Source organism: Eleutherodactylus coqui, chromosome 4 (genome assembly GCF_035609145.1).
Source record: "Eleutherodactylus coqui strain aEleCoq1 chromosome 4, aEleCoq1.hap1, whole genome shotgun sequence".
Classification (NCBI taxonomy): Eukaryota; Metazoa; Chordata; class Amphibia; order Anura; family Eleutherodactylidae; genus Eleutherodactylus; species Eleutherodactylus coqui.
The window spans coordinates 151,993,887-152,013,940 of NC_089840.1; the positions used below are offsets into that span (position 1 = coordinate 151,993,887).

Here is a 20,054-nt window from a genome sequence, read left to right on the forward strand (position 1 = left end):
CACTGGTCAGGAGACACCAGCAGGTTTAAATGCTGTCAGAGCTCCCGCCCTAGCAGCTGATTGGGGCGGGGAGCCTGACAGCAGCTGAGTGCACCCAGCAGCACTGGGGAACCCGCCCCCAGCCCTCCAGGAGGCAGGACAGGAGACACACGTTTAGTAGCCAGGATACCTAGGCCGCGACGCGGGGCAACACCCACCGCGTCCCTAGCAACCCGGCGGCGAGGCGGAGCCCGGCGACCAGGGGAGGTGACGAGGACCAGGGCTCCCCTGCGCTGCACAGCGGCCGCACGTGTGATCGGACCGGCGGTGCGGGCACGACGGACCCGCGAACCGCCAGTCCTTACATCCACATGGTGTTTCCAGGGTAACGCAAAGAACCATGCAAAATGGTGAACATATTTTTTTCCTCAGTATCTCTAAAGTAACCACGACTTCATAAGATTTTCCGTGTGAACACCAGATAAACACCAGTACCAAATTAGCTCGGGCAAAGCCAGGTATATCAGCTAGTATCTCATATGTCCCATATCTATCTATCTATCTATCTATCTATCTATCTATCTATCTATCTATCTATCTATCTATCTATCTATCTATCTATCCATCCATCCATCCATCCATCCATCCATCCATCCATCCATCCATGCTTATGACTCTCTGTTGATGAAAGAGGGCTAACTAAGCACACATCAGTTGAACATGATTTTCTCTCCTCCCCCATGCTGTGTGAAATTGAGCTTTGCAGCTGTCGCAGGATGTCTTTGAGTCTAAATTTATTTGTGGCTTGTGTGTATGGACATCACTCCACAGCCAGGCAAGGATGATGTGCATCTCTTGCCACTTGTAAATCTTTCCCATTTTGCAAAGTTTTCCTAACTCCTCTGCACATTTACAATGTACTGAATTCTAAAATTGGATTTACCTTGAGAAAACTTTGAGGAAGAGGGGCAGAGAAGAACACCTACAGAAAACAAGGTAACTGGCTGCAATGTCATCTTGTACTCTCTATATGATGTTTGATCAAAGAGGATTAATATTGTATATGGCACTTTTCTTTGGAATTGTTATCAACAAAATACAATACCTGAGCAAATGCTACCTGAAGACGTAGAATCTAGCTTACAGAAAGTTTCCCATTATTAGGCACTTGGTGTACCCCACTATTAGTGCTGGTTGTGGTCCCCATGTGTTTCACCCTTCATGCTACCCCTGCTAGTTGTGTCCTCTATGTCTAACACCGTATATGCTACTCTTTCTCCTCTCTTGGTGTCACAGCATACAGAACCAATCTTTGAGTTTCTGCTTCTGTAGAAATGGCTTCCCAAGACCTTGCCTAGCATTTAGGACTGTCCCATTGAACGCTGGTAACACTTTTAACAGAACACTAGATTATGTGACAAAAGGAAGCTTCTTGTAATATAATGATCTTTATTTAACATACTTGCAGGAAAGTGTAATCTTAATTTTTGGTGTTAAATTCTATAATGAGCCTGTATCCTGGCAAGAGGAACCTTGGGGTGCGAGAATCTATTAACTGAGTTGCATCGGGCGTCAAAGTAACAATTTTGCTATAAGTGGCCTCACCTGCAAAAACTGTGACTTTTTGATTTTTACACCAGCCTTGCCCCTTATAAAGGTGATTTGGGATTAATGGTAGGGGGTGTGGCCCTGCAGACCATCACATTTACTATGATGCTATGATTTACACCAGAATACTAGTGTAAATTAAAGCTGAAATTTATGTCAGCTCGTAGTTGACATAGTTTTATTTTTGTTACGCATACATGATCTTGGATGTGCCTAATATATTAAGAAGCCTTCACCTTTTAATATATTAGGTGCATGTTCCAGTATTGGGGCTGCATATTAAGACCAGAATAGAAAATGGTCCTTTGTGTAAACTATGTGAACTGTCTCAGGGTATCATGGAATTTGTGGCTTCAAGCACGTACTGTGCAGAAAGCAAATCGAGATTGCAGAGGACCTTTGCTCTCCACTCGTCAACAATGTACTTTGCCAATTACCCAGTGATAAATGCATTGTGCTGCACATGAAAAGAACAGGATAATGACAGTGCACTTACCCCTTAGAGCGTCTATACGCATTAGATAAATGTAGTCCAAACTCACCAATTTCTGCAGAATTATTTCAGAGAATCATAGAATGGTAGAGTTGGAAGGGACTTCCAGGGTCATGTGGTCCAACCCCCTGCTCAGTGCAGGATTCACTAAATAATCCCAGACAGATGCTTGTCCAGCCTTTGTCTGAGCACTTCCACTGAACGAGAACTCACCACCTCCCATGGTAACCTGTTCTACGCATTTATCACCCTCACTGTCAGAAAGTTTTTTCTAATATCTAATCTGTATCTCCTTCCTTTCAGTTTCATCCCATTGCTTCTAGTCTTTCCTTGTGCAAATATGAATAGGACTGATCCCTCTGCAGTGTAACAGCCCTTCAGATATTTGTAGACAGCTATTAAGTCTCCTCTCAGCCTTCTTTTTTGCAAGCTAAACATTCCCAGATCCTTTAACCGTTCCTCATAGCAAATGATTTGCAGACTGCTCACCATCTTGGTAACTCTTCTCTGAACTTGCTCCAGTTTGACCATGTCTTTTTTAAATCAGAGTGCCCAGAACTGGACAGAGTATGCCAGGTGAGGTCTGACTAAGGTAGAGTAGAGGGGATAATGACCTCACGTGATCTAGATTCTATAATTCTCTTAATATATCCGAGAATTGTGTTTGCCTTTCTGTCTGCTGCATCATATTGTTGACTCATGTTCAGTCTATGATCTATTAGAATACCCAAGTCTTTTTCACATGTGCTGCTGCTTAGCCCAATTCCTCCCCATCTGTATGTACTTTCTGGCCCAGATGTAGGACTTTGCATTTCTCCTTGTTAAATACCATTCTGTTAGTCGCCCCCTACTGTTCAGGATTTTCTAGATATTTTTGAATACTCTCTTTCTCTTCCCTAGCGTTAGCTATCCCTCCTAGCTTTGTGTCGTTGGCAAATTTGATCAATTTCCCATCAATTCCCTCCTCCAGATCATTTATAAAAATATTGAACAAGACTGGGCGTAGGACAAAGCCTTGTGGTACCCCACTTGATACATTCTTCCACTTGGATGTGCAGCCATTTATGACCACTCTTTGAGTACAATCACTCAGCCAGTTGTGAATCCACCTAACAGTTGCCTTGTCAATCCCATATTTGCTCATTTTTTCAATTTGGCTATCCTATATGCATATTAATCACTAAACTCTCCCCTACCGACACACGTCAAGGGAAAGAAGGTTAGGGTCATCCAAACTTGCCAATTTCAGCTAAATCGGTCTGCCTTTTACCATCCTATTAGCATATGGGTCACCAGATTTTCTCCTGACAGCAGGTATGTTTTAACATTCCAAGTTTTTTGTTCTTGTGTTAGACTAGTGCATACATAGAACTCATGGGGTCCCATAGTAAAACTCAGAATTAGGGCACCTTTCAAAAATGTGTGTTTAATTACCTTTATAGCAAGCTGGCTTAGATAGAGCTGCTCAGCTCTTGAATACCTCTAAATAATGCAGTGAGCTTATAATAGTCAGATACCAGTTCTACATAGTGATAGTGATTACCATTCAATTGCTTCCGGTGATCACAGGTGATGTCTTCTCTAATTACAGTCATCAGTTTTTGTTTTTCTTCTCTATCTGTGGCCAGACTGCTAAAATAATGTCTTTCAGCCTCAACTTGTCTTTGCACACCCTTCCCATCCTGCTGCTACCGCTAATAGGCCTTACAGTGTCTCACAAATTAATAGGGGGGCCCTCTGTGTTCCCACAAAGTATCGTCCCCTCTCTGTGCCCCCACAGAGTGAGTGTCCTCCTCTGTGTCCCTACAAAGTAATGGTGATCCACCTGTGTGCTCTAATAAAGTGATGGTACCCCTTCTTTGCTCCCACAAAGTAACAGGAACACCTTCTGTGAATCTATAAGGTATTGGATGCCACATCTGTGGCCTACACAAAGTAATGGTCTTTCCCTTCTGTGCCCTTACAAAGCAATGGTGAACCCCTCTCTGCCCACAGAAAGTATCCGTGGCTCCCCATGCCCTAACGAAGTAACAGGAGACCCCTTTGTGCCTCCACAATTAGAGAGGACCCTGTCTGTGACCCCCACAAAGTAATCGGAGACCCTTTGTGGCCCCAACAAATGAAGGAGCAGCCTTCTATAGCTACAAAAAAATAACAGGGGCTTCTTCTGTGCCCACACAAAGTAATGGGAGACACCTCTGTGCTCCCACAAAGTAACAGAGGCCCCCTCTGTACCTTTACTAGGAAATGGGGGCCTCCCCTATAGACACAACAGAGTAATGGAGGCTCACTATGTGCCCCTACAAAGTAACAGGCCTCTGCTTTGTGACTACACAAAGTAACTGTGCCCCCCCATGCCCTAACAAATAATGGGGTCACCCTCTGTGCCTCCACAAAGTAAGAGGAACCTAGTGTGGGACCCCACAAGTTGACTGAGGCCCCCTCTATAAACCCTAAAAAAAATTAACGGGCGCTCCTTTTGTGACCTACACAAAGTTACGGTGACCCCCCTCTGTGGTCCCTACAAAGTAATGAGGACTCCTTCTCTGCGTGTTTAACTTGTTTCACCTGTAAAACATGATGCAAAGAAAATCTAATATATCATTAAGGGTGTATTTACATGGGTGAGTGTGATATTGATCTGATTCGGACTGACATCATACTCGTAAATCTGCAATTTTACACGCGATTGTGATGCATTTTGTGAGAAAAGTGCATCACTGTACATGTGATTTTCAAGTGCGTGAAAATCACGGTGTTACTGTATTAAAAATAGAAAATCACATTTACATCCGAGTAGGATGCAATTATGCTTTTGGCTCCCAATTTTTCAGTAAGAGCGGAAAACCTATTTTGTATTTTTATCTATTGAAAACAGTCGGTTCTTTCACATTCGATTTCTAGGCATCTCACAGTGCACAGAAATCGCACATGAAACTCCCCCATTATCTTTCTTCAATCTAATCACTCAATCCATCCTTATATCTCTGTCTATGAGATACAACTAAGCACACATTACAAATGTTGGCCCTGATTTCCTCTCCTCCCCCATATCATAAAAATGTGAGTTCTGCAGCTGTTGCAGGATGTCTTTGAGTCTAAATTTATTTGAGGTTTGTGTGCATGAAAATCACTCACAGCCAGGCAAGGATGATGTACGCCTGTTGCTGCTCCGGAATACCCCGTTTTCCAAAGCTTTCTTACCTCTTTTGCATCATTACAATGTACTGAATTCTAACATTGGATTTACCTTGAAAAAGCTTTCTGAGAGGAAGAGAGGGACGCCTATAGAGAACAGGGGGGACTGTCTGCCTGTTGTGTCAGCACATATACTCTGAGATGATTAATATGGCATATGGAGTAATGGAGACCTCCTTTGTGCCCCCACAAAGTAATGGGCTTGCTCTGAAAGAGAGATACGCTTGCATAAAACATGCTTATTGTATCTCTGCTGTGTCAGCGTATATACTCTGTATCATGTCAAATTAGAGATGTTTAATATGGTAAATGGAATAATACGGGCTCCCCTTTATGCTCTCACAATGTGCTATGGAACCCCCCCTGGGCCCCACAAAGTCATGGAGCCCCATATTTGATCCACTAAAAGTATTGGGGCTTCCTTCAATGGCTTCCACAAGGTAAGGCTGCTTTCACACGGGTGACGAAATCGTGCTATTTTCTCGCAACGTCACAACACGAGAAATCGCATGTTTGTGAAATCCATGCTTTCCAATGGGTTCCGTGAAATCCACAATGTTTTCTCTGATGCTATGTTGCAAGAAAAAAAATCACGGTATACTCTATATTTGAGTGATTTGCGATTTTTTTTGTAGCCCATTTTCCCTATGTAGCCTCCTTGTTTATCGCATTGCATCTCACAAACTAGTGATTTTTGTGAGATGCAATACATTTCCTTAACCCTAAAATAAGCCCTAGCTGCAATCCCTGAATAAAAAAAAAGGAATACTTACCTAGCAGGCTCGGTCCGGATTATCCTGCTCCTGTCCGGAGCTTTGCCGTGTGTCCTGCAGTCCTTGTTTGCCCACAGAAGATCACTTCCTGGTTGCTGGATTCAAAAATACCACCTCCAGGAAGCGAGGGCCGTGATTAGTTCATCCAGCTCTGCACTAATTGGCTAAGCAGAGTTTGAAGAACCAAACTTGTGAGTCAGGAAGGATATATGCCAGGCAAACAAGCTTTGCTGAGTAACTGCAACAAAATGAGCAGAGTCATCTCATATTTAGAGTCCAAGATAAGATACCACAGGAACACTACACACCCAAATGAGGCTCTGAATGCTGCTCCACTGTACTCCATCTCTTCTTCAAGATCCCATCAAATCCATTACATTCAGTGCTCAATATAATAAAATGGGATACTTCATACCCAATTCACATGCAGCATAAAAAAATATCAGTACGGAATAATGGCCATGCTGCAGATTGTAAACTTATTTACATACTCACTGTTTGTCCAGATTCTGCTTGGAAGAGCCGCAGATTAGCCCCACTGAACCAATGATATTGCTAGCCTCGGATTACTGCCACAGATACAATAGTGCATGTTGGTAAGCCCTGTACATATAACCATACCCTCACATGGTGCGGCCACAATGCCGTCAAAACTGCATGGTCTTCAAATTGATTGCAGATACTGTAAGAGCAGCGACTCTTAAAGGGGTTGTCTCGCGAAATCAAGTGGGGTTATACACTTCTGTATGGCCATATTAATGCACTTTGTAATATACATCGTGCATTAAATATGAGCCATACAGAAGTTATTCACTTACCTGCTCCGTTGCTAGCGTCCCCGTCGCCATGGTTCCGTCTAATTTCGGTGTCTTCTTGCTTTTTTAGACGCGCTTGCGCAGATGGGTCTTCTCCCTTCGGCTCGGCTCAGCAGCATCGGCGTTTTGGCTCCGCCCCCTTGTACGCGTCATCGCGTAGCTCCGCCCCATGACGTGTGCCGGTTCCAGCCTCCTGATTGGCTGGAATCGGCACGTGATGGGGGGCGGAGCTACGTGATGACGCGTACAAGGGGGCGGAGCCAAAACACAGATGCTGCTGAGCCGAGCTCGAATGCTTGATAAAGACCCTCTATAGGGTCGAAACGTGTTGCAATAAAACTTCACCTTATGGTGTAGAAAAAGATATATTATATCCATCCTTCATCCCGTGAAGCGCTATATTGGATATTTTTTCATTTTGATTGTAATTTTTACTTCGGACAAACCCTCATTAGCAAGGCACACCTTAGCTAAGCACCACACTACCTCCAACCAAGCACAATCACTGCCTGCGGGACACACCGCTGCCTCTTCTCCTGGGTTACATGCTGCCCAACCCCCCCGCACGACCCTGCGCCCGCAGCGCACACAAAAGTGTCCCTGCGCAGCCCTCAGCTGTCCTCATGCCACACGCTGGCCTCATAGCCACACCACCCTCTATTTATAAGTGCGTCTGCCATGAGGAGGAACCGCAGGCACACACTGCAGAGGGTTGGCAGGGCCAGGCAGCGACCCCCCTTGAAAGTGTGGGCGATAGCCCACAATGCTGTTGAGAATTGATAATAGATTGACGTTCCATCTTCATTCCAATCCTTTGCCACCTCTGTCAGGAGCTGCAAACGTGGGTATAAAGGGGACTCAGGTGCCAGCCCAGCACTTCTACACATCTCCACAATGCAGCAATACTCGGTGTAGGAAGTATGTGAGCAGGCCCTGGGTCAGCCTCTGTCCCAGCAAACACCTTGTGTGGCCCAAGGTGCTGCGAGTGACATAGCAGTGGGACTCCATGTGTCCACACACTACTCATTCTGTTTGGGTGTCGGATACTTCATCGACAATGCAAGGGGTAAACCATCTGCACTCTGCACCCTACCCAAGTCTGTCAGACAGGTACAACTCCGCTATGGCAAGTCTCACGCGCAGCATGGGTGGCTAGCAGGAACACACAGACGGTACATAAAGAAATCCCATTGCAGTGCTGCGGATAGCTGAGGTTACGTAAGAGGGAATACATGTTGGCTGCGGCCCACACACCATGCCCTAGACATCCTGTTTTTTTTTTTTTTAAAGTGCCATGCAGGTACAACTCCGCTATGGCAAGTCTGTGTGCACCCACAGCATAGGTGGCTAGCAGGAACACACAGATGGTACAGAAAGAAATCCCATTGCAGTGCCTCGGATAGCTGAGGTTACGTGAGAGGGAATACATGTTGGCTGCGGCCCACACACCATGCCCTAGACATTCTGTTTTTTTTTTTAAAGTGCCATGCAGGTACAACTCCGCTATGGCAAGTCTGTGTGCACCCACAGCATAGGTGGCTAGCAGGAACACACAGACAGTACAGAAAGAAATCCGATTGCAGTGCCCCGGATAGCTGAGGTTACGGGAGAGGAAATACATGTTGGCTGCGGCCCACACGCCATGCCCGAGGACAGCGGAGGTTGAGGGTGTGGGTGCAGGCCGGGAGGCGCTCGTGCCTGTGTCCTGAGAGGGGGTTGGATCTGAGTGGCAGGTTGGGGCCCAGGGGAAGAGGCAGTGGTGCGACCCGGAGGCGGTGAACGGCCTTCGTCCCACCTCGTGGGGTGCTTGGCCATCATATGCCTGCGCATGCTGGTGGTGGTGAGGCTGGTACTGGTGGCTTCCCGGCTGATCTTGGCGCGACACAGGTTGCACACCACTGTTCGTCGGTCGTCTGCACTCTCACTGAAAAACATCCACACCTTTGAAGACCTAGGCCTCTGCAGGGTGGCTTGGCGCGAGGGTGTGCTTTGGGAAACAGTTGGGGGAGTCTTCGCTCTGGCCCTGCCTCTACCCCTGGCCACCCCACTGCCTCTTCAAACCTGTCCTGCTGCTGCACTTGCCTCCCCCTCTGAAGACCTCTTCTCAGTTGGCTTAGCGAACAAGGTGGGGTCAGTCACCTCATCGTCCTGCTGCTCTTCCCCCGAATCCTCTGTGCGCTCCTCCCTCGGACTTACTGCCCTTACTACTACCTCACAGATAGACAACTGTGTCTCATCATCATCGACCTCCTCACTCACTGGACCCCGGGAGCTTTCCAAAGGTTGGGCATCGGTCACGACAAACTCCTCAGGTGGGAGAGGAACCATTTTTTCCCAATCAAGGCAGGGGCCCGAAAACAGTTCCTGGGAGTCTGTCTGCTCATCAGAATGTGTTATTTTCATGGAGTGAGGAGGCTGGGAGGAAGGAGGAGCAGCAGCGAGAGGATTCAGAGTTGCAGCAGTGGACGGCGTAGAAGACTGGGTGGTCGATACATTGCTGTATGCATTTTCTGCTATCCACGACAGGACCTGCTCACACTGCTCATTTTGTAATAAAGGTCTACCACGTGGACCCATAAATTGTGATATGAAGCTGGGGACCATAGATACTTGCCTCTCTCCTTATCTCGCAGCAGCCGGCTGCGATTCACCTGGACCATGAACTCGGCCTGTGACCACACCCTCACTTGGACCTCGGCGTCCTCGCCCGCGTCCATGGCCACGTCCTATAGGCCTACCCCTACCCCTCAGCATGGTGTATTATGAATAGAGCAGACACAGAGCGGTCTGAATAATTATGCAATTAGTGGCGTGCAGTTGGAGGCTGACAGTGGTTATGTTACGCACACTGCAGTCCGCAAAAAATTATACGCTAGGCTGCAAAAAGGCCTAGCTGGGTAATAGTGAGCCACTACAACTCCCAGCGGCCACGCAGTAAAATGCACACGGTCACAGGTAGCCCTAAGAAGGAGCTTTTTTGCAAATTTTTTAGAAAAAGCAAACAGCCTAGATACCGTATATATGTCTTTCCCTCTATCAGCGGCTGTGGGCGAACGCTGCGTGTGAAGTTGACGGGACGCACAGAGCGGTATAAAAAATTAGGCAATTATTAGCCTGCACTTGGAGGGTCACAGCAGTTATGTAACGCACACTGTAGGCCAAAAAAATTATACGCTGGGCTGCAGAAAGGCCTAGCTGGCTAATAGTGAGCCACTACAACAGTAATGCACACGCTCACAGGTAGCCCTGAGGAGGATTTTTTTTTCAGATTTTTTTGAAAAAACCAACAGCCTAGATAGCATGTATATATCTTTCCCTCTATCAGCGGCTGTGGGTAAACGCTATGCGTGAAGTTGATGGGACGCACAGAGCGGTGTAAAAAAATTAGGCAATTATTGGCCTGCACTTGGAGGGTCACAGCAGTTATGTAACGCACACTGTAGGCTGAAAAAAATATATGCTGGGCTGCAGAAAGGCCTAGCTGGCTAATAGTGAGCCACTACAACAGTAATGCACACGCTCACAGGTAGCCCTAAAGAGGAGCTTTTTTTGGGGTACTTGTTGACAGGATTCTACACTACCACTGTCCCTGCCTGACCAGTACTGCCCCTATACTCTGTATAATTGGCTGCAGACTGAGAGCGCAATAGTCTGCACAGCCCAAGATGAAAAAAAAAAAGTGCAAAACTGCTCCCAGCTGCCACAACAGTAATGCACACAGTCAGAGGTAGACCAAAGAAGGACCGTTGGGGTACTTGTTGACAGGATTCTACACTACCACTGTCCCTGCCTGACCAGTACTCCCCCTATACTCTGTATAATAGACTGCAGACTGAGAACGCTATAGCTGTAATAGCCTGCACAGCCCGAGATGAAAAAAAAAAAAAAAATTGTGCAAAACTGCTTCCAGCAGCCACAACAGTAATGCACACGGTCAGATGTTGCCCTAAGAAGGACCGTTGGGGTTCTTGCAGACGCAAACAGTAGCCTAACACTCTCCCTATAGCAGGAACAGCACTCTCCCTAATCTCCGCCAGCGTGTGTCTGAGGCGAGCATCGGGCGAGACTGCTTTTTATACTCAGCGGTCACTTGATCTCGCCAGCCACTCACTGTAGGGGGGTGGGATAGGGCTGGAACGTCACAGGAGGAAATTGTAATGCCTTCCCTGCATGTCTATTGGCCAGAAAATGGCGCAAAACATGCAGGGAAGGAAATGGAATTGACTCTAGTACCGCGTGGTGCTCGTCTCGAGTAACGAGCATCTCGAGTACCCTAATACTCGAGCGAGCATCCAGCTCGGACGAGTACGTTCGCTCATCTCTACTCGGCACCCATCTATTAAACAATCATTGCTCTGTGTAAAATCAAAAGGACAATTGCTATTCATACGCTTCAACGACTTGTATGAGCGGCTATTTGGGCGATCGTCAACCTATATAAAGGTACTTTTAGTAAATAGAGGCATAAATACATGGAAAAACCACAGAATTTACAGTACAAGCTTTATCTATGAGCTTTAACAAACCTTGTCTACATGGCACAGGGTAGCATGGTGCGTCAGTTCCACTGTTGACGAGGTTATGTTAAAGTTCACCAACATAACTTGTACTGTGAATGCTGTTGGGTTTACCTCAATGCAAAGAATGAAATCTGTGGAATCCATCCCAGTACTGTGCAAAGATGTAATTGTGAAAAATACAGTATAATCCAATGCAGAAGTATCTCAGTATACTGTAACATTGATCACAAGCTCAAGTCTCCTAGTGGGACTAAGATAAAGTGTAAAATACAGTTTAATAACATTTTTAACAGTAAATTAAAATAAACTGCACACATGAAACCATTTTTTCCACAACAATCTAAACAGTAAAAAATATACATATTTGGTCTTGCCGTGTCTGTCAAAGTCCAAACTATTAAAATATTACACTTTTTATCCCTTCACAGTGAACACTATAAAGTACACAATGCCAGAATTTTGGATTTTTAAAAATTATTCTTGCCACCTCGTCTTCCAAAATAATTGAATAAAAAGTGATCAAATAAGTTGTATTTATCATAACATGATACCTATATAAATCTACAACTTGCTCCACAAAAAAAAAAAAATGCAATGCAAAAATAAAAACAATGACTTGGAATATAGCAGCAAAATACAAAATACGTTTTAAAATTAGTTGTAAAACATAAAACTAACTATATAAACTTGATATCATTGTAATGGTTCTCTCCCACAAAATGAAGTGAACATGAGCTCACCTCCAGCCAGGTGAAACGCAGATATCCAAATAGCAAATGTCTTGCTCTTGGGCATCTCCAAAACTTTATTTCAATATGTTAAATCATCTCTTATCCCAACAACACATTTTAGACTGGGCACCAGTCTTTATTCATGGCCTGTGTGTTATGGGACTAAGGGCTTATTCACAGAAGCGTATGTCGACCGGGGTTTTCATGGCTTGCTGATATACGCTACCATCTGATGCATTGGATTCCAATGTATCAGATCACACAGGCATATTCCCGTGACATAAAAGCACCCCAAACCTATCTTCCTGGCCGAACTACAGATGCTGTCATAGACTCTTATGGGAGGCAATGACACTGGATGGAGAAGGGAGGTGGGGGGGGGGGGAGTTTAGCAGTGTGACTGCTAAACTCTCTCCCTTTTCTCTTCTCCTCTCCGCCCCTTGCCGCTGTTTGTAATGGAAGGGTGCATCCCATTGCAAACAGTGGCAAGGGGCGGAGAGGAGGCAGCAGCTCAGCACACTAGCTCCCGCCCTGTCCCGCCTCCTCCCCTTGCGGCAAGGGGGAGGGAAGGGGAAACAACTTAGAAGAGCTAATTTGCTCCCCCCCTCCGCCCGACAGCATATACGCCGCGCCCGTGTATCAGATGGTAGCGTATATCGGCTGGACAATATAAGCTTGTGTGAATAAGCCCTAGAGCAGTATTTATATTGGACAGACTCCACATAGAGGAGTTACAAATTGCATAATTAACTACCATATAGTAAAGAGTATAACATATAATGCATATTACAATAGAAACAATAAAATGCAAAATACTGCTAATAGAAATAAGATCATCTAAATAGTATGATATTAGTAAAACATTGAAACTCCATGATAATTAATTCCTGGTGCAATCACTGAGTGAATAAATATACTTGTGTAAAAATATTTTGGTATTCTGATTACATACAGAAATATAACACTATAAGGCCATCTGCACAGGGCAGAGCCAAACACAGAAAGTAGAGAGAAACATTTTAAACGTATCAAATGTTTACTTTTGCTCTAATTCATCTAAAAGAAGTAGATTTGCATTTTTTTAAATTTTGTTTCTACAGACTATAAATAACCTTTTTGTAGTCTTGTTCACACTCCCTTACTCTACTTCTTGCTAACCTACCAAATGTACCATACATTACAGAAAGTAGGAGTCAGATGGAATGGAGTCTAACTGTATAGGGTTTAACCCCTCGAGTGGCAGGTTTCTTACCACTCTGTCGTGCCCACCAGGGCTGGTTTTTTAAATGGGTCAATCATTTAATTTCAACTAATTTTGCAGTCGCGTTCCAAGAGCCATAACTCTTTCATTTTTCCATTGACACAGCCATATGAGGGCTTGTTTTTTGCAAGACAAGTTGTACTTTTTCGTTCAATAAATTTTTATTGATTGTAAAGCAGTATTACATATTACAACAATGAAATCACATATCAGTTCGCATTACATTGATGCTAATTCCAATCACCATATTCACTTTTAAAATTATTTACTCAAAGTTTTAAACAGTAATATCAGTAAGGTCCTTGCTTATACAAAACATATTTTTGTATCTATATATATAAAGACGAAAGCCCTCACTCACTCACTCACTGACTCGCCACTAATTCTCCAACTTCCGATGTCGTAGAAGCAAGAAATTTGGCACAAGCATAGATTATGTCCAAAATAGGAAAAGTAAAGAGGTCCCAACTCAATTATTCAATTGTAGCGCAAAAAAATTAGCGTCCAAATTTTACGTACGTAATCTAATTCTCTCACTTCTCGATGTCATAGAAACTTGAAATTTGACACAAGCATTGATTTTGTCATGAATAGGAAAACCAAATGGGTCCCAACTCAATAATTTAATTCTAGCGCAAAAGAATTAGCGTCCACATTTTAAGTACGGAATCTAATTCTCTCACTTCCCGATGTCGTAGAAACATGAAATTTGGCACAAGCATTGATTATGTCATAAATAGAAAAAGTTAATGGGTCCCAAATCAATTATTCAATTCTAAGAGCAAAAGAATTAGCATCCAAATTTTACATACAGAATGTAATTCTCTCACTTCCCAATGTCATAGAAACTTGAAATTTGGCACTAGCATTTATTATGTCATAAATAGAAAAAGTTAATGGGTCCCAACTCGATTATTCAATTGTAAGCGCAAAAGAATTTGCGTCCAAATTTTACATGCGTAATCTAATTCTCTCACTTCCCGATGTCGTAGAAACATGAAATTTGGCACGAGCATTGACTATGTCATAAATAGGAAAAGTTAATGGGCCCCAACTCGATTATTCAATCATAAGCACAAAAGGATTAGCGTCCAAATTTTACGTACGGAATCTAATTCTCTTACTTCCCGATTTCATAAAAACGTAACATTTGGCACTAGCATCTTTATGTCATAAATAGGAAAAGCTAATGGGTCCCAACTCGATTATTCAATTCTAAGCGCAAAAGAATTAGCGTCCAAATTTTACATACGGAATCTAAGTCTCTCACTTCCCGATGTTGTAGAAACATGAAATTTGGTACAAGCGTTGATTATGTCATAAATAGGAAAAGCTAATTGGTCCCAACTCGATTATTCAATTCTAGCGCAAAAGAATTAGCATCCAAATTTTATGTACATAATCTAATTCTTTCACTTGAAATTTGGCACGAGCATTGATTATGTCATAAATAGGAAAAGTTAATGGGTCCAAACTTGATTATTTAATTTTAAGCGCAAAAGAATTAGCGTCCAAATTTTACATACGTAATCTAATTCTCTCACTTCCCGATGTCGTAGAAACATGAAATTTGGCACAAGCATTGATTATGTCATAAATCGGAAAGGCTAATGGGTCCCAACTCGATTATTCAATTCTAAGCGTAAAAGAATTAGCATCCACATTTTGCGTACAGAATCTAATTCTCTCATTTCCTGATGTCATTTTATATAAAGGGAACATTGCATGGTTACCTTCACGTGGTTTTTCCTGGGTAACGCAAAGAACCATGCAAAATGGTGAACATATTTTTTCCTCAGTATCTCTAAAGTAACCACGACTTCATAAGATTTTCCGTGTGAACACCAGATAAACACCAGTACAAAATTAACTCGGGCAAGGGCGGGTATATCAGCTAGTTGATCATATATATGAGACGCTATCTGCTTTCACAACATTATATAACTTGCCTATATGTACTGTTATAATTTTTAATAATGTGTATATATAAAACAAAACTTACGACTTAAAAAACACCAACTAATTAACTTGGCATCTGTGTATTAATCATTAGAACACCCATTTGGGTATTTACTCCACACGTTCCAAGATTCATTTAAATGACTTATAGAGTTGTCGCGATATGCTAGCCAATTCTCATATGAATATTGTTCTGCTATACGGTTCTTGAACTCCCCTATGTCCGGGGGAGATGAATTTTTCCAGTACTCTGCAATGATGGTTTTAGCCATCTTCAAAGAATGCGCTAATAAGTATCTACATTTTTGGGGGGATATTTCTAAACCTATTAAAAGTAGGATTAGTTTGGCCTCTCTTGGAATATGAAATCGTAATATATCTTGCATAAAATTAAGTACATCGTTCCAGAAACCTTTTATTTTTGGACAAACCTAAAATATATGTGATAGAGAGCCCGATTGACCACAACCTCTCCAACACAAGCCGTCACCAATATTCGACCTAATAAGAAGGAGTGAAGGGGTATAATACCATCTCAAATGAATCTTTATCTGGGCTTCCAATATGCCCAATCCCTTAGTAGATTTTGATATTGATTAGAGATGAGCGAGCACCAAAATGCTCGGGTGCTCATTACTCGAGACGAAATTTCCGCGATGCTCGAGGGTTCGTTTCGAGTAACAAACCCCATTGAAGTCAATGGGCGACTCAAGCATTTTTGTATATCGCCGATGCTCGCTAAGGTTTCCATTTGTGAAAATCTGGGCAATTCAAGAAAGTGATGGGAACGACACAGCAACGGATAGGGCAGGCGAGGGGCTACATGTTGGGCTGCATCTCAAGTTCCCAGGTCCCACTATTAAGCCACAATAGCGGCAAGAGTGGGCCCCCCCCTCCCAACGATTTTTCTTCTGAAAAACCCTCATTAGCAATGCATACCTTAACTAAGCACCACACTACCTCCAACAAAGCACAATCACTGCCTGCATGACACTCCACTGCCACTTCTCCTGGGTTACATGCTGCCCAACCCTCCCCCCCCCCACCCCGCATGACCCAGTGTCCACAGCGCACACCAAAGTGTCCCTGCGCAGCCTTCAGCTGCCCTCATGCAACACCACCCTCATGTCTATTTATAAGCGCGTGTGCCATGAGGAGGAACCGCAGGCACACACTGCAGAGGGTTGGCACGGCCAGGCAGCGACCCTCTTTAAAAGGGGTGGGGCGATAGCCCATAATGCTGTACAGAAGCAATGAGAAATCCAATCCTGTGCCACCTCCATCAGGAGCTGCACACGTGGGCATAGCAATGGGGAACCTATGTGCCACACAATATTCATTCTGTCAAGGTGTCTGCATGCCCCAGTCAGACCGGGGTTTTTCATAAATAGTCACAGGCAGGTACAACGCCGCAATGGGAATTCCGTGTACACCCACAGCATGGGTGGCTCCCTGGAACCCACCGGCGGTACATAAATAAATCCCATGGCAGTGCCCATCACAGCTGAGGTAACGTCAGGTTTAATGCAGGTGGTCTTCGGCCCACACTGCATGCCCCAGTCAGACTGGGGTTCTTTAGAAGTGGACACATGCAGTTACAACTCCGTGTGGACTGACAGCATGGGTGGCTCCCTGGAACCCACCGGCGGTACATAAATAAATCCCATTGCAGTACCCATCACAGCTGAGGTAACGTCAGGTTTAATGCAGGTGGTCTTCGGCCCACACTGCATGCCCCAGTCAGACTGAGGTTCTTTAGAAGTGGACACATGCAGTTACAACTCCGTGTGGACCGACAGCATGGGTGGGTGCCAGGAAGCCACCGGCGGTACATTAATATATCCCATTGCATTGCCCATCACAGCTGAGGTAACGTCAGGTTTAATGCAGGTGGTCTTCGGCCCACACTGCATGCCCCAGTCAGACTGGGGTTCTTTAGAAGTGGACACATGCAGTTACAACTCCGTGTGGACCGACAGCATGGGTGGCTCCCTGGAACCCAACGGCGGTACATAAATATATCTCATTGCAGTGCCCAGCACAGCTGAGGTAACGTCAGCTTTAATGCAGGTGGGCTAAAAATTACTAGTATTACAATGTAGGTGAGGGCCCAAAAAATTGGTGTACCAACAGTACAAATGTACTTCAGAAAAATTGCCCATGCCCAACCAAGAGGGCAGGTGAAACCCATTAATCGCTTTGGTTAATGTGGCTTAATTTGTAACTAGGCCTGTAGGCGGCCCAGTTAAAATAAAAATTGGTTCAAGTGCAAGTTTCAACGCTTTATTGAATTGAGAATTGAAACGTATAAACATTGTTTACAAAAGTTATATGACTGAGCCTTGTGGGCCTCAGAAAAATTGCCCGTTCGGCGTGATTACGTGAGGTTTCAGGAGGAGGAGCAGGAGGAGGAGGATGAATATAATACACAGAATGATGAAGCTAAAAGGTCCCCGTTTTTTATGGTGATAGAGAATGATGCTTCCATCCGCGGGTGCAGCCTACGTATTGTTTAGGTACTGCTGCTGTCCGCTGGTGGAGAAGAGAAGTCTGGGGAAATCCAGGCTTTGTTCATCTTTATGATTGTAAGCCTGTCAGCACTGTCGGTTGACAGGCAGGTACGCTTATCCGTGATGATTCCCCCAGCCGCACTAAACACCCTCTCTGACAAGACGCTAGCTGCAGGACAAGCAAGCACCTCCAGGGCATACAGCACGAGTTCAGGGCACGTGTCCAGCTTCGACACCCAGTAGTTGTAGGGGGCAGAGGCGTCACGGAGGACGGTCGTGCGATCGGCTACGTACTCCCTCACCATCCTTTTACAGTGCTCCCGCCGACTCAGCCTTGACTGGGGAGCAGTGACACAGTCTTGCTGGGGAGCCAGAAAGCTGTCAAAGGGCTTGGACAGTGTTTTTTCCCCTGCCTGTGCTGTACATGCTGCCTGATCTCCGTGCCTCCCCTGCTACCTGGCCCTCGGAACTGCGTCTTCTGCCACTAGCGCTGTCGGATGGGAATTTTACCATCAGTTTGTCCGCCAGGACCTGTGGTATAGCATCACTCTCGAACCCCTTTCCTCTTCGGGTATGAGAGTGGAAAGGTTCTCCTTATACTGTGGGTCGAGCAGTGTGTACACCCAGTAATCCATAGTGGCCAGAATGCGTGTAACGCGAGGGTCACGAGAAAGGCATCCTAACATGAAGTCATCCATGTGTGCCAGGGTACCTGTACGCAACACATGGCTGTCCTCACTAGGAAGATCACTTTCAGGATCCTCCTCCTCCTCCTCCTCCTCCTCCTTTCCGAGCAGGTCTGACAAGCGTGGGTAGCTTTTCAGAAAGCGCTGAACCACCAAATTAAAGATGTGGGCCAGGCATGGCACGTGCGTGAGGCTGCCGAGCTGCAGAGCCGCCACCAGGTTACGGCCGTTGTCACACACGACCATGCCCGGTTGAAGGCTCAGCGGCGCAAGCCAGCGGTCGGTCTGCTCTGTCAGACCCTGCAGCAGTTCGTGGGCCATGTGCCTCTTCTCTCCTAAGCTGAGTAGTTTCAGCACGGCCTGCTGATGCTTGGCCACCGCTGTGCTGCCATGCCGACTGCTGGCGACGTGCTGCTGCTGACACATCTTGATTGCGAGACAGAGGTTGCATAGGAGGAGGAGGAGGCATACACCGCCGCAGATACCAGCACTGAGCTGGGGCCCGCAATTCTGGGGGTGGGTAGGACGTGAGCGGTCCCAGGCTCTGACTCGGTCCCAGCCTCCACTAAATTCACCCAATGTGCCGTCAGGGAGATATAGTGGCCCTGCCCGCCTGTGCTTGTCCACGTGTCCGTTGTTAAGTGGACCTTGGCAGTAACCGCGTTGGTGAGGGCGCGTACAATATTGCGGGAGAGGTGGTCGTGCAGGCCTGGGACGGCACATCGGGAAAAGTAGTGGTGACTGGAAACCGAATAGCGCGGGGCCGCCACCGCCATCATGTTTTTGAAAGCCTCCGTTTCCACAAGCCTATACGGCAGCATCTCCAGGCTGATCAATTTGGCTATGTGCACGTTTAACGCTTGAGCGTGCGGGTGCGTGGCAGCGTACTTGCGCTTCGCTCAAACACTTGCGCTAGCGACGGCTGGACGGTGCGCTGAGAGACATTGGTGGATGGGGCCGAGGACAGCGGAGGTGAGGGTGTGGGTGCAGGCCGGTTGACGGTCGTGTCTGTGTCCTGAGAGAGGGGTTGGATCTCAGTGGCAGGTTGGGGCACAGGGGGAGAGGCAGTGGTGCAAACCGGAGGCGGTGAACGGCCTTCGTCCCACCTTGTGGGGTACTTGGCCATCATATGCCTGCGCATGCTGGTGGTGGTGAGGCTGGTGGTGGTGGCTCCCCGGCTGATCTTGGCGCGACACACCTTGCACACCACAGTTCGTCGGTCGTCTGCACTCTCAGTGAAAAACTGCCAGACCTTTGAGCACCTCGGCCTCTGCAGGGTGGCATGGCGCGAGGGGGCGCTTTGGGAAACAGTTAGTGGATTATTTGGTCTGGCCCTGCCTCTACCCCTGGCCACCGCACTGCCTCTTCCAACCTGCCCTGCTGCTGCACTTGCCTCCCCCTCTGAAGACCTGTCCTCAGTAGGCGTACCAAACCAGGTGGGGTCAGTCACCTCATCGTCCTGCTGCTCTTCCTCCGAATCCTCTGTGCGCTCCTCCCTCGTACTTACTCCAATTACTACTA

The 20,054-nt window shown here is 45.9% G+C and overlaps 1 protein-coding gene across 1 annotated transcript in view; it reads left to right on the plus strand.

The window, feature by feature from the left end:
* The first annotated feature begins 803 nt into the window (after positions 1 to 803).
* The window catches only part of CACNA1S (calcium voltage-gated channel subunit alpha1 S), a 1,022,072-nt gene continuing 1,002,821 nt past the window's right edge, over positions 804 to 20,054 (plus strand). Inside the window, exon 1 of the mRNA XM_066600322.1 lies at positions 804 to 975. The gene's annotated coding sequence lies outside the window, so the exon portion shown is untranslated. The remainder of the gene's footprint in view (positions 976 to 20,054) is intronic.